The sequence below is a fragment of the Paroedura picta genome, chromosome 6 (genome assembly GCF_049243985.1).
Source record: "Paroedura picta isolate Pp20150507F chromosome 6, Ppicta_v3.0, whole genome shotgun sequence".
Lineage (NCBI taxonomy): Eukaryota > Metazoa > Chordata > Lepidosauria > Squamata > Gekkonidae > Paroedura > Paroedura picta.
This window is the reverse complement of record NC_135374.1, coordinates 33,558,723-33,574,129: the sequence shown is the minus strand read 5'-3', so window position 1 is coordinate 33,574,129 and position 15,407 is coordinate 33,558,723. Positions and strand designations below refer to the sequence as shown.

At 41.4% G+C, this 15,407-nt stretch overlaps 2 protein-coding genes across 4 annotated transcripts in view; one reads left to right on the top strand and one right to left on the bottom strand.

Annotated features, from left to right (window-relative positions):
* CMSS1 (cms1 ribosomal small subunit homolog) overlaps positions 1-15,407 on the top strand; it is a 225,589-nt gene that overhangs the window by 87,065 nt on the left and 123,117 nt on the right. The window lies entirely within an intron of this gene.
* FILIP1L (filamin A interacting protein 1 like) overlaps positions 1-15,407 on the bottom strand; it is a 199,597-nt gene that overhangs the window by 82,167 nt on the left and 102,023 nt on the right. Inside the window, exon 1 of one of the 3 annotated variants that reach the window (XM_077342056.1) lies at positions 1,558-1,667. The exons of the other annotated variants lie outside the window; for them this stretch is intronic. The gene's annotated coding sequence lies outside the window, so the exon portion shown is untranslated. Of the gene's footprint in view, positions 1-1,557; positions 1,668-15,407 lie in introns of those variants that run through there. 3 annotated transcript variants of the gene reach the window in all.

The window sequence follows — 15,407 nt, the reverse complement described above, 5'->3', positions numbered from 1 at the left end:
TACAGCTTGAGACCAGCACATCTGAAGGACTGTCTATTCCTATATAAAATTACCCAACAACTTTGGTCATCTTTATAGGCCCTGACTTTGGTTCCTCTACCATCTGAGGCTTGATGGATGGCAACCTGAGAAACTACCTTCTCAGTCATAGCACAAAAACGTTTGAACTCACTGTTCAAATTGTCTGTCTCTCTGTATGGTTGTCTTCTGCAAGTGGAGTTTTTTTTTGTTTTGTTTGGCATTCCCTCACTAATAGTCATTAGTCCTCCTTCGTGTTGTGACTTTATTGATGTTTATATGATATGATGTATGACTCCCTGGAGAAGAGCCTAATACCTAATGCTGGGATCAATTGAGGGCAAAAGAAGAAGGGGACGACAGAGAATGAGGTGGCTGGATGGAGTCACTGAAGCAGTCGGTGCAAGCTTAAATGGACTCCGGGGAATGGTAGAGGACAGAAAGGCCTGGAGGATCATTGTCCATGGGGTCGCAATGAGTCAGACACGACTTCGCAACTAACAACAACAACGCTTTATGTAATAACTTTAAATATTTTATTTATATGTGTGCATTAAATGTGCATTAAATGTTTCTTAATGTTTCAAAACATTTGAATCTTACCCCCTCGGAGACCCTGAATTTGGTGAAAAGCCAGTCTAGAAATGTTTCTTTAAAAAGAATGCATTTGCAAGTGAATATGTGACAAATAATAGATCCCTGCCCTGGACACTGCCTTCTAGAGTGGGCGATCAACTTGGTTATATATCTGATACTTGCCACCTATACCTGGGCCCTTGTAGTGTCTGCTGAGATGATTCTTCCCATTTACTACTGAGGTAGATGTATGGAGCAAGAATTAGATTGCAATTCTTTCAAATTCATTTTAAGTCTTGCCAGGTTGACCTGGCCAAAAAAAGTGAGAAGGAACTACATTCTCCCACTTTGCTGGTAGTTCTGCTGCTGGAAAATGGAAACAGAAAGCCCCTGTGCACCATAGTGGCCCAATCCCTGTGAGAAGAACATTTGTGAAAGCAGAGGAAGACAAATCTGTAGTGAACCTTTCTGCCCTATCATAACTGTATATTTAGAATGTCATTATCTAAACACCTTTTCCAATTTCCAACTGCTTGCTATTAGGTGTTTTTTCTTTTATTTTCTGGGCAATTAAAAATGTGTGTCTTTTAGTTGATGAAATTAGTTGATGAAATTTAATTTTGATAGAGGAACAGAACAAACAAAGCATTAAGCAATTCCACAGCTCCATAAAATAGGATCAGTGAACCTGAAAGGGGCAGGAATGGATTTTGTCTAGTGTAGCCTTCTCAAATTTTACCATTGAGAAACCCCCGAAACATTCTTCAGGCTTTGAGAAACCTCAGAAGTGGCACAATCATGGAGAATATAGTTGGAAAGCATAGCTGTGTACATGCAAACCCTTCCCACCTCCTCCAGGCCCATCATTGACCACTTTGGGATGGGAAGGGGGACCAGTCAACATGACCATATATGGTCAAATCACCAGATAAAAAAATATACTGAAAGTTGATTAACTCCTACCCATTCAGGCAACCCTTCCAAGGCCGTCAGGTTGAGAAAGGCTTTTGTCCCTGCCTCTCTGCTAGAGGTTTACTTTAGTGTGATTAGAAAATGAAGATAAGATTAGAGATCTGTGAAGAAAAAATATTTTCAAGGGGGATCTGAGTTCATAAATTTGTTTCAGAATATTCCCAGCAATCTTTCCTTACACACTATTTCAAAAGGTTAATAGTCTTCTCTTATATTACTTTAACCATAAAACACATATGGAATATAGGTTTTGGGGGAAAGCATATACACAGTTTAAACATCTGGATTAAACAGTGAGGATGTAGCTTGAATTAAATATGGTGCAATTTTGTTATTTTATCAGTGGCAGGTGGTTTGTAACAATGGGGAATATAAGCATGCTGGTGAATACTCACAAAAGGTATTATGTTAAACATTGAAGAAACGTTTCTCCTTTCTTAATCTGCTTTTTGCAATGTTGGTTGATTTTGTTTCTTTTGTGGGGAACAACTGTGTCTTCAGCATAAGTCAATTATTTACTATGAGGCAGTTTCAATTAAATCCGTTTAACAGTATACTGTTAAATATTCCATCCAATGCATTTATTATTTTTAAGAAACTCTACATATTACCTCTCATGTAAACAGGAAGTTGGATTAGAGGCTTTATCTAGGCTTCAGGAAACACTGTGACACACCTCAGAGCATCATAGAGAACTGTGCCATGCACTATGAACAAAGCCAAAATCTTGATTGACAAGTATGCATGACATGACACTCAAGTATCATACTGGTTTCTCAGTTATGGGCGGGTAGCTACAGTCTAGTTAGAGGACCAGGGCAGAAATTTCATAATAGGGAGGGTATAATATGGGGGAGGGGCTTGCAGGATTTCACAAATTTGCTTGTAAAAAAGTAACAGTATACTATGCATGTGTGTAAGTGCTTGTGTATGTTTACCCCATCAGTGTTTCTCATAGCCTTTTTAGAGGTGTCCCTTTTTAGAGGTGTCCCCTCAAATTATAAAAATAGTGCATGTTAAAAATGCATTTTCCCCCTGTTGAAAATAACTTTGGTGTTGGCATGCTGTTTCCCCTTTTCAAAACTCTTGCCTTAAATTGGTTTTGATCTCAGGGGAGTATAAACTGCTGTTCCATGTTCCCTCAAAGAATGACTTGAAAAATTCAGAAGTGCACGTGGAAGAGTATATTGCGCTCAACCACACCCACCGTCAGTTTCTAGATAAGGATTTGATGTATTTCCAACGCTGTTAGCATCCCGCAGGTCCTATTTAGGAGTTTAATGAATTGAAAACCTTGCCTACATGATGGTATTCCATAAAATGAAGGCAGTATTGTGTTCTTGTGGGATATTTGTTAGAAAGACGTACCTTCAAAACAAATCTTGATTACAACTCTATCTTGAAGATGATTGACAAAATGTTTGTATGACATTTGTAGTAATATTAATAGGATCATGTTGGTTCCTTTGCTAGTCTGCTTATCCTCAAGTTATATATCACATGTGATCCAGGTAATTTCTACAGGTATGTACTCATAATCGATATATTTGACAACTTAGGTTCCTACTGAACTTTAAAATATGTATTATTACATATTATTAAAATACTAGGGGCCAAGCCAGTTGCATTCAGGAATACAAGTGCTAGATTGGGGGTGGTTGAGGTGGAAGAACTCTGTGGATGGCCTCTCCCTCCCACCAGGACTTGGAAAGGCTGCAGGCTGGAAGCCCCCGGGCAGGGAACTCACCAGCAGAGTCAGCTCTCACGCGGCAAGGAACTGCAGCCTCTGAGGCTTGAAGTGGAAGAAGGAGGGAACAGTCAGGGGTGGGGGACAGAAGGCAATTAGCTGGCCGCTGGACAGACTGGCAAACTGGTTGGAGGAGGAGGCAATCAGGGGCAGGACAGCTGCCTGAATGGGTTTTAAGCACTGAGTGGCACTTAAGCCATGAGACACACTCCTCCTCCTAAGCCTTACCAGAAATATTAAGTGGAACAGATGGCTTATTAAGTCTTCCTCAGAATTGTCTGTTGTTTGTGATAATTCTGTGAAGGAGTAATTTTTAAATGTGAGATAGGTCTGCAGGACTGAAATTTACTCATCTGAAACAAACCTTTGCATGAAGGGTTGGCTGTGTTTCTGGCGTTAATTACAGCTAACTGTGGTAATCAGTTTTTCATATCAAGTGACATTAAGTTTGAGTCTTAGGTAGCCAAAAAAAAAATCTCCCCAGAGTTTTGTGGGTAGGAAGATGAAGGTATCCTTTAGTTGTTATTAGAGGAGCTAGAAAAAGGGATACCAAGCCTTTTCCTCCTTTGTAAGGTTTCCTTAAGGACTTTCTTATATAGGAAAGTAATTGGTTTAGGAACCTTTCAAATTTCTCAAGGCAGCATATATGAATACAGTGGTACATAAAACTGAAACATGTCTTGACACCTACGTTGGTAAATTCTGTTAACTCATAAAGGAATTGTTGACTTCCATGTCTATGGCTTAAACACATCCTGTTTTTGATATAAAAAAGTATGTCATCGTTAGGGTATATCTGGGTTGGGTTATATCTGGGTTTCTCTAAAGTTATTGTTAATATGTAGCCACCTTAGGATACTTCTCCAGGCATGACAGACCTACAGGTGATTTTATTTAATTAGCAGTAAAAGTAGTAAAAGCTTGGTATGATATCAAGATTTATCCTGGCTGTTCCTGAAATGGGTGAACCCTGTTTTTGCATCCCCTGTCTTGTCAGTATTATTAATGGTTTGAGGACATGAATGAAAGCTGTGGTGGACATGTTGAACCTCCTCCAAAGGGATGTTTTATATTACATTGAATTTGGATGACTAATGCATCAGGCAGCTGGTTTTGTGGCCTGTTTTGGTTTAGGAGAGGGTGTAAAGTGGTAAAAAAACACTGATGCTTCTATGAAGCACGTAATTGATTCTTTAGAGCCTCAGCAATCTTGTTTTTTGGGTTTTTTTTTTAAGCAGACCTTTATTTCTTAGGATCCCTTTGTAGTTTAATATTTTTGGTTATTTTGGGTGAATGCATTTGAAAATATTGTTTACGTGTTTCTGATTCCCATGTTCAAAATACAATAGTGTAATCAGGGGTAGTCAAACTGTGGCCCTCCAGCGAATGCTGGCAGGGGCTCCTGGGAATTGTAGTCCATGGACATCTGGAGGGCCGCAGTTTGACTACCCCTGGTGTATGTATTCTGCCGCCTTATTCTACTGAGGTGTCGCCCCTTTCTTCAGCCCCCAGCCTTCTTCTTCTGACTCAACATTTTGACATTTCTAATCTGGCTCCGACAGTAGGGTAGCAGTGCAAGAAGAGCCACCAGAACAGTGGCCCAGTAGTGGTGTTTGCAGAAAATTGCCTTGTGTTGTGGAAAATGGTTGTTCAATAAGAAGTATTTAGATGGTAGCCACAATTGACATTGTATGTTAAGACCCTACAATTTCACATTTCAGCATTTATCCTTTAGAGATTACATTCGTATAGCCCTGCCTTCCAAATTGTAAAGATTTGTTCTTAACCCTCAGTGCATGGTTGATATACTGACAAAATAGGCTGTGGTCTCAAGTCAAGAAGCAAATCCATTTTTTAAAAATATTTCATTACTCTTTCATCTTAGTAGAATTAAGAATATACAGCTGCAGAAGCTTTGTCCAAAGACGGCCTCATAGAATCCGCAGTAGCGATTACAGTGATAGAATTCTCCCTGTTACGATTCCCAATTTGCTTCTGCAGTTTTCAGGATTAATTTACAGACATAGCTTTACTTAAACCTTCTTTTGTCTAGGCATATTCCCTTCAACATAGCCATTCTTTACACATGAAAAGAAGCCACAGCCCTTTGAATAGCCTGAGAACAGTCTCCTCAAAGGAAGATCAAAAGTGCTTACTAATGTCTGATAAATCAGCAGGCTTGTTCCTTTGATGAATTCATGTCTGAATACAGCCATGCAACACAGGCATGGTCACTGCTTTGCTATTGAAACCCAAAAGAGTATAGGTTATTTTTGTGAAAGGGGAAGAAATGATGCTTACAATTTAATATTACTTTGGCAAAGAATTACAAACATATTGCTTTAAATTTCTTTTCATTCATTTCTTTAACTCCTTTTTCAATTGGTACAAAATGCAAGATATATAGCAAGGTGTCAGGGATAGGTTACTTTGTCAGTATTGGCTGTGGAAGCTTTGTGTGCCTTGCTTTATATAGACAGAATGAAGATAGAGAACTTATGCTGTTGGGTGCCACCCTAAATAAAATTATACCCTTCTAGGTCTATGGATGTCAGTGGGCTCAGAAGAATATAACTCTGTTTAGGATTGCACTGCTAGTTATTACTCATTGTGTGCACACATTCATTGTGTGCTTCTCCATAGCACAGGAAAACATAACAGCACCTATGGAGGTAGAAGCAGACCAAAGCAAAAGAATGGTACACGGCAAGCAACCAGAAATATTGCACTGACTCATTGGGAACTGACCATTGTGGCCTGGGTGGTGAGTTGGAGACCGTTTATGCACTGGAGGTTTCTTGCCGGGCTGCAGGCTGGAGTTTTAGTCATGGCAGGTTGCACCACCTCTTCCTGCATCTACACTCGGGAGCATTTGGCCCGGTGCACCTAATCCGCCCCCGATTTGTGCTGCTGCACGGGAGCTGAGGAAGTGAAGTTCCCAGTGCATAAACGGTCAGAGAAAGGAAGCATGATACTGCCCTCAGTCTAAGGGTGAGGCCACCAGCGCTGATTAGGCAGTGGCTTGAACACATGTGCCTGGAGTCAGTAGAGACGCAAGTCCTGGTGGCTATTTAAATCCTAGCTGGCTCGCCCTCTCTTCACATTTTGTTTTGCACTCTGGTATAATGGGTTGTTTATTCTGTTTATTATGCCTTATCATGTTTTTGTTATTTCTTTTGTCACAGCTTTGTGGTGTTTGGCATTGGGACAGGTCCTTTGTGGGAGAAGGACATGCCTGTGTGCTTGCCTCCCCCATTTTGGGGACTCCCTTATGAAGTCTTGGGGATGGAGCCATTCAAGCCACATGGCCAGCTCAGAGGGGGCAAGGGGACCATGCAGAGGATAACACACTCATGATTCTCAAGATTTGTCACTCCATGGTTATCACCCAGCAGGTAGTCTGAGGGTGCAGTTATCAGGCAGCAGGTGGGTCACCCAATGTTAGATCTGTCCCCATGCTGTACTGATGCTCCTCTGATGGTAACTAAAAAGCTGTGGCTATATATTTCATCCAAATACTGATTAGTGTGAGTTTCTTCCACTGCACTCCCCTTCTGTCCTCCCTAGACCAGTAATTGGAGACCAAGTTTTTCTCTTACAGGAATTACTATTGAGCCCTCCCAACAGAACAGGCAATTGGTATTTTAAGAAAAAGAGTTGGTTTTTATACCCTGCTTTTCACTGCCCAAAGGAGTCCCAAATCAGCTTACAATCGCCCTCCCTTTTTCCCCCCCACAACAGACACACTGTAAGAGATGAGGCTGAGAGAGCTCTGACAGGACAGCTTGGTCAAAACAGCACTATCAGGGCTGTGATGAGCCCAAGGTCACCCAGCTGGCCGCTTGTGGAGGAGCGGGGAATCAGACCTGGCTTGCCAGATAGAAGCCACTGCTCTTAACCATTACACCATGCTGGCTACTCCACAGCATGTAGATATGCAAGGCTCCCATACGTCTGTTTCTACCAAATTAGATTTTTGTTTGAAGGGAGAATTGTATGGTTCAGTTCAGGCTTCCTTGATGACCACACATTGTAGTAATTATGGGAAACTGGAAGGACCAGGCATTTGCCATTCTGCAAGCTGTGCAATTAAGTAAGGTAAAATTCAGCTTTTTGGTTTCACTACCTCCTGTCCTACATGCCAGAAGGCTTTCTGTTATGCCTTGCCTTGAGTGTGATTGACATGTGTATGTCACACACCCTTTCCTCCAGTGTTCAAAGCCACGGTGGGGGCTGTTCCATGCAGAAAAGAATAACACCTAATAATAACACTTGCTTTTTGTACATGTAAATCACATAACCTCAGGCATCAGGGACTAGGTTCAAGCAGGCTCATTGTCTGAAAGAGCACGTTGATTTAATAACAGAGCAAGAATGCAAATGACTACTCTGTAAACGATGAGAAGAGTAACCTCAACTACATTTGTATAATTACAGTTGTATATCTCTGCAACCAAGGGGGCTGTGTAATTCTCTCTGCAATAACAAATGAAAACTTGGAATTCAGATTACTTAGTAGTTTTCATGTTCTAACATTACACAACAATATTCCTTTGTCAATTAAGGAAAACTTTAAAAGTGTCTCCAAGCACTTTTATTCCATTGCATTGGGTTAACAATGGTCTTCTGAAAAGGTGACTGCAATGAGAAGGTATCGTATTTGAATTCTGAAAATCTGATTCTCTGATCATCTCATTGTGTGTTCCTGAATGAGTAGCTTTTAACACTGAAAGTGAGAAGTCAAACTAGATGTAATCGCCACCACTCTTTCCTTATGGACCTGCAGCAGCAGCAGCAGCAGAAGAAGAAGAAGAAGAAGAATTGAAGAAGAAGAAGAATTGGGTTTTATACCTTTATAGTCTCAGAGTGGCAGACCATCGCCATCGAAGAACTTTCTGGAGAGTTTCTGGAACTTTAACTACTGCGCCTTTCCTGTAAGGCAAAGTGCTACTTCCTGTGCTATTGCTCTTTGGGCTCAGGAGACAAGGGTGGGAAACCAGATGTTGCTGTGGGTTCTACAACATGGTGGGTGTGTAAGGCTCGAGATGCCAGATGCTTGTGCCTGGTTGTAGTTCAGGTTCTGGGCTGGGTTCCCTAGACCAGTGGTCCCCAACCTTTCCGAGGCTGGGGACCGGCAGGGCATCGGGCTGCGCCCGCACGGACCGGCCGCGGCCGCGCATCGGGCCACGCCCGCGCGGGCCATACCTGCACATCGGGCAGCGCCTGCGGGCTGTGCCCGCACATCGGGCCACGCCCGCTGGCCGCGCCCGCATGGGCCGCGCGTGCGCGATGCGCGACCCGGCCCTGATTCCCTCTCCCCGCCCTCCCGCAGTAAGAAGCTTCCCGGGCCGCAAGCTTGTGGCCTGGGAAGTTTTTTAATGTGGGGGGGCGGGGAGATTGAGCCGCGGCCTGGCGCCATGGCCTTTGCGGCCCGGCACCGGGCTGCGGCCCGCAGGTTGGAGACCACTGCCCTAGACAGTTCTGGTGCTTCTGAGGCTGCGTGTGTTGGCACTGGCTGAAGGTCAGGGCCTGATCATGTCAAGCCTCCCAGCTCTACCTCTTCTTCAGAGTCAGATAGGGCTTCAGCTGGCTGGGGCCTGACACCCATGATGTTCCAATGGGTAAACTGGAGGATTGTAGACTGGATTTTTAGATGGTTAGGTAGATAGGGAACTGATTGGAAAATTGAACCCATCAGATTGGAAGGAGGTGAACATTGGGGTGCCACAGGGCTCAGTAATTTTCAACATTTTTATCAATGATTTGAGTTTTGTGAAATCCCAGGGTTTTCTGACAGCCCTAGAAGAGTTTTTCCAGTTGGGTGGGTGTTAATTAATTTTTAATATATATTTAATTAAAAAAAAAATCAGGTGATAACGCCATATATGGTCATGTCTAGCTGCTCTGCCCTCCCCAAATGCCCTAGAATGTCCCCAAGAGGGTGGAAAAGGAAGGGGTCCAGGCCAAACAAATCCTTGCTGGCCTGGTGATGTCCAGTGGGAGTGTCCAGACGATGTCACTCTGGTGACATCTGACCTCTGGGGGCATGGCAGGAAGGTGTGGCCTGCTTCTAGGGTTTCTCAAAGCCTGTAGAATGTTTCAGGAGTTTCTCAATGGTAAAAAGGTTGAGGAAGGCTGATCTGGATGAAGGGGTGGAGGGACTCCTCATTAAATCTGCAGATGATACCAAATTGCGAGGAGTAGCGAACACTCCAGAAGACAGAGTTCAACGAGATCTGATAATGCTTTTAAAATCTTTTTTAGAATAATTAACCAGATCTCCATAGACATTGATACAGTTGTCTGACTGTAAAGCTAGAAGCTTGATTAAAGTAGTTGGTGTAGAGGAGATAAAAACAAAGGACGTTTCATTCTGGAATATGCCTCTTTTGGGGTTTATCTATGATTTTACATTCAAAATAGCCATTTCTGTATTTAAAATGTAGATACTATCCCATCCTGATTTTTATAGCTCCATTGTTAATAGTCCATCTTGATTTTTTTAAAATTAACAATTGTTATATAAGTGAGCTGAGCTGGTAGATCAAGATTTCAAAAATCAGTGACATCTCAGAGCCCGTATGTGCTATAGAAACGGAAAGGGCAAAACATACATCTGTTATGCTCTGCAATGTAGAGCTGGTTCAGGGTTGTGGCTTACAGACTGGGCAACGGATCAGATGGACCCTGGTTTAATTCTAAGCTCTGCCATGAATTCTCAACTATGTAGGACTAACCAGAAACTGCTACCCTCAGCCCACAGTCTGTAATAGGAAGGTAAAACTGACCTTCCTTGCATATTGGGTAAGAGAATGCATATAGAGCTCTTTGAACTTCTAAAAGTTGTAATTGGTGTTAATATTATAATTGAGGATAATCTGAAACAGATGAATATAACGAAACAGTGGCTTTGCTGTGCCTTCAGTCTGAAGTCTAGACATAGGTTTACCACTTCATCTGCTGTTTGGGAAAACTTGGTCCATGCCATTTGAATTTGTCTAATCTGTTTTTTTGAATGCATATTTTACCCTGAATGTTTTATCCCTGCCTTACCTTACCTTTGTTGTCTCCCATATTTTACAATTGCATCATATCCTGTAAAGCTCCCTACACATTGATGTGCTATAAATAAATAAAGGATAAGAGACGCTATTTGTTCCTTCTGCTCTTTCCCTTCCTGAGCGTGTTGGTCAGTTTAACTGGATTAGCAGTATAGTCCTGTACAGATTTCAGAGGGTTTATACTAGAGTCGCATAGGGTTGTAAACCAGCTCCAATTCTGCATGTACCTTGGATGCATTAAATCTCTTGACTAACTGGTAGCTGTTGGTTAAGTTTATGATCACTGGGAAACTCAGAATTAGCAGTAGCTTTTCAGAATTCCAAAATGGTCATCATTCTCAGAAAACTGGGGTGGGGGTTAAAGCCATTTGTGATATTTTCATTAATTGGTATATGAAGGCCGTATAGATTAAAAAGGCAAATTGTATGGATAGGAAAATGCCAGAACGCATTGGACCTCATCAGGATCATACTTTAAAGTCTGAGATATCATAGTATTTTCTTTGTGCAGGAATTAAACTTGGATTTCCTCCTATTCTTTCTTATAATTCAGATTTTTTTTCCCCCTTAGGGGAAGATTTGAAGGTTTCAGTCAAGATATGTCAGCTTTGAGCTGAACTGAATCCTAAATTATTACTATTGTATAGAGTCCTGTAAAAATAGTTTGGGGTCTTAGTCAGAACTATAGTAATAAATGTGGTGTGTAGACTTTGAAAAGTATTAAGAACAGAATCCTCGTGAAGTTATATGGGCCACCTGTACAAGACGTAACTCTGTGGAGAGTTAAGCCCCTCTGTGGGTTTGCTCTTGTAAGAAACAGCCTTGTCAGACTTGCAGCTGCTTTTGGAAGCACTTACTCTCTGGTCTCCTTTTTTCCCCTTACTGGTAGTTAGTATTTTATGAATGGTGTAACGAAAAGCACTGTGATACCAGGGCACTTTCAGGAGTTACAAAAAGCTGTAATCACAGTCCCTGAAGTGGTTGTCATTCTGCGTTTTCTACAGTCTGATCTCTGTGTTATTCTTTGATTAACTCCCTCTTTTCTAATCCTGGCTGTATCTAATTTAACTCTTTTAATGGTCATTGCAAGAGCCAGATTTGGTGTTTTCTTATGGCAGCTGATGGCTGTACACTATGTAGGTGAAAGACAGTTTGTTGCAGTGGTTAGGAGTATGGACTTCTAATCTGGTGAGCCAGGTCTCGCCAGATTAGACAATTACTACAATGTGTGGTCATCAAAGAAGCCTGAACTGAACCATACAATTCTCCCTTCAAACAAAAATCTAATTTGGTAGAAACAGACGTATGGGAGCCTTGCATATCTACATGCTGTGGAGTAGCCAGCATGGTGTAGTGGTTAAGAACAGTGGCTTCTAATCTGGCGAGCCAGGTCTGATTCCCCACTCCTGCACATGCAGCCAGCTGGGTGACCTTGGGCTCCCCACGGCACTGATAAAACTGTTCTGACCGAGCAGTGATATCAGGGCTCTCTCAGCCTCACTCACCTCACAGGGTGTCTGTAGTGGGGAGAGGAAAGGGAAGGCGATTGTAAGCCGCTTTGAGACTCCTTCGGGTAGAGAAAAGCGGCATATAAGAGCCAATTCTTCTTCTAGGTAACACATGCTCAGCCAGTGTTTACAGCCATTGTCCCTGTGAATCAGAATATTTTAATACTGCTAACAGTCCAGTCAATTTCTACTCCATTCTACTTAGTGTCACATACATTTCAAGTCCATTTCAATAAATTCTTTGGGGTACAATTGTCTGCATTTGCTGATGCTGTTGTCTTAATCTTTTTGCAGTCTTTGGGGTAGGAGATCTTTTGCTGCACTACTGGGTTGCAGTCTGCTTATTTAAATTCATATGCTGTGAACCAGCACTAAATAGTACGGCACTGTTCTCACTGAAATTAATCCGACCAAGTGGTAAATGTACCTAAAACAACATGAGGAAAAAAGCTTTTCCCCTTTGTTGGCATAAGAGATTCAGTGTGGCCACTCTAAAAGTCACACAGATGTATTACAGATTTAATTGGCTTTCAGAGTCTCATTTGGAATTTGGCAAGTGTGTAATGCAGCAGGATTACCGGTTTTTAATTAAACGGAGATCCTGCTGGTACATCTCCAAAGACATAATATATTTGAATCCTCTTTGTTCGCAGCTCTTAATTATTGTAATGCAGTGTTGCCGTGCTAATTTTTAGATTTCTGATTCTTTATGTAAGAAGTTGCAGCTGCTGTAACTCATTATTTCCATTACAAATAATGATTCATATTTCCATATGTAAGCAGGAGATCTCATGGTGGGTATGAAATTAAGCGATGTCACTGCCGTGTAGAAGGAAATGCTTTAGCTACATATGGATACAAGACATTACGTTAAAAGTACATATGTTTTCAATAGAATGCGGTGGCTTAAGGTCCCCTGCCTGTTTCTAAAGCGTTTTGCATGAATTTTCATGTGATAAATGCTGTTGGACAGTGATACTCAGGAATGGTGATTGTATTGCTTCCAGAGGTCAAGTTATCCAACAAGAGGGACTTTTTTCTAAAGGCCCTGAAGAATATGCCTCAGCTCTGTGCTGGACAGGAAGTGATCTACTTTGGAGGACAAAGCAGTTCATTCTTTTTGTTTTTTGTCAATTTTAGGCTCTGTCCAGCCTGCTAAACCGGGTGTTACTTTATATTCTGTTGCTGCAGTCTAGGGTTTCCTGGAAGAGAGCATATCCAATTTAGATGCATAATTATAATTGAAATGATTAACATCTAATTGTTTTGTTCACTTTGTGGCATCAAAGCATTTGTGGGAGGTAACTGTAAATTGTCCCATTCCTGACAGAATGACCTTAACTGGTCCTAATTATGTTTTAGCCACGGGGGTGGAGCGAAACGTATATTTTGTTTGGATAGGCAGAACTAATTTAAAGTTTAAAATGTCAGGCTTTATGTTACATCAAACAGATGTTTTCTATAGTTAAAAAAGGTTTGTCCAGATATTTTAGATTCTTAAAAATGCTTTGGATTTGGGACAGTGTTTTTGAGGTAATTTCTTAACTTTTGTTTACTGCAGTAAAGCAATACTGAGGAGACCCAACCAGGTACTGGCCTGCATAAATTGTACAAATTCATTTGTTAAGTGAATGCTTACTGGCTTTTCCTTACAGATGTATGCATGTTCATACATGTAACATGGGAACAGGCCTACTGCTGCCTAACGCTGACAACACCTACGTAGCTCTGAAAACTGTTAAATTTTAAGTTGTAGTCTATGGGGTATATTTATATTAGAAATAAATATTGTAGTGTGATATCAATTCAAAAAAAATCTGTTGATGGTTTTATGTCATTGGCATTGTCAAACAAGATGTATGCTGAACATCATGTTTATCCAAAGAGCGATGTGGGAACTGCTTTCCAGCTCCTTATCTTTCAACACCACCTGCAGCACAATAGCTGATTTCTGAAGCCTGCCAGTGAACAGAGATTAAACTGATGCACAAAATCTACTTGATTTGACAAGGTAGAAAGGGCTTAACAAAAGTAAATTCCTGTTGGCTGAAATAATCGGCTTCTGTAGCTTAAAACTAGGTGGGACTCGATTCCAGATGTCATAAATCTGCATGCATTTAAACTTGTTAGCTGACTTTATGAAACTGGAACAAAGCTGTTCTGAGTTTTGAGACTCTTAAAGCATCCATCGCTCATTTTCAAAATAAAGATCTAAATAGAAATTAAACAGTAAAGAGTAGCAGAACAAGGTTGAGTCTAGTGGCGCCTTTAAGACCAACAACATTTTATTCAAGGTAGCAGCTTTTGTGTGCATGCCATGAAATTGAATTTACCAGTCCACACATATAGGTAGAGGTTGAGCAGTAAATTAGCCTACAGCATAGTGAAGATGTTTAATAGATTCAAGGACCAACAGGAATAGCCAGCTTAGTGATTGCCCTTACTGCTCTAAATGGTCTCCAGTGTCTCCACACACACAAATGGGACACATTTTCCCCCTATAGACATCCTGGGTGCCTCCTTCTGTACTCTCTCTTTGGGATCTGATATGTACTAAGTGTGGCTACTTTTTATTGAATCCATTAACTGTTTGGCTATTTAGTGTACCAGCTTCTAATCTATGCCAAATTTCATTCCTAACACATCTCCAAATGTACTTTATTAACCTGCAGTGGTACCAAATGTCACAACAATTTTTTTTTACAAAAGTGTGAAAAATTAGATTTCTATCTAAATGGTAAAGAGGTATTGTGTTTAACACTTTCTAAGGTATGACATAATTCTAGGTGGTTTTTTGTTTATTTGTCGTGGGAGAGAGAGTTAGTCTTTTGCCTGTCCAAGTACCCATTAGAGCATTACATCCTGAAAGATACTTGCTGCTGTCACCAGCCCTCATAAAGGAATGTTTTGACATTTAATTTTTAAATTTATTTTATTTATTTATAATTTGATGTATAGCCCGCCACTCTCAAACAGGATGACCTGTGGCAGGTAACAAGCATAAAGCTCCACAATAAATATCATTAAACATAAAATGATAAACAGTAAAACCAATTGCCTTATCCCTCCCAACAGCAGACTTATGCTCCCCCCCCCAGTTCAACAGGCCACGTACCACCTCAGAGGTCAGTGAGGAGCAGCCTGGAAAAGCTCTGTCTTGCAGGCCCTGCGGAACTGTGACAGCTCTGCCAGGGCCCTCAGCTGTTCCGGGGACTCATTCCACTAGGTTGGGGCCAGGTGGAAATTTTGAAATGTATTCAGTTGAACACTTGATTATTTACTTAATTTACCAGTGGGGATCCTGTGAGCTAAGTTATTTTGACTGCTTGGCTGATCGAAGGCAGTGGCATACCTTGCCTATTTCATGCCCAGGGCAGATTTTTAATAACCCCCCCCCCCCCCCCATTTTTTTTTTTTTTGCCATCAAGCCACAGCAGACTTATAGCAGCCTTGTAGGATTGTTAAGGCAAATGACATTAAGAGGCAATTTGCCATTGCCTGCCTCCATGTTGGACCGGCTTAGCT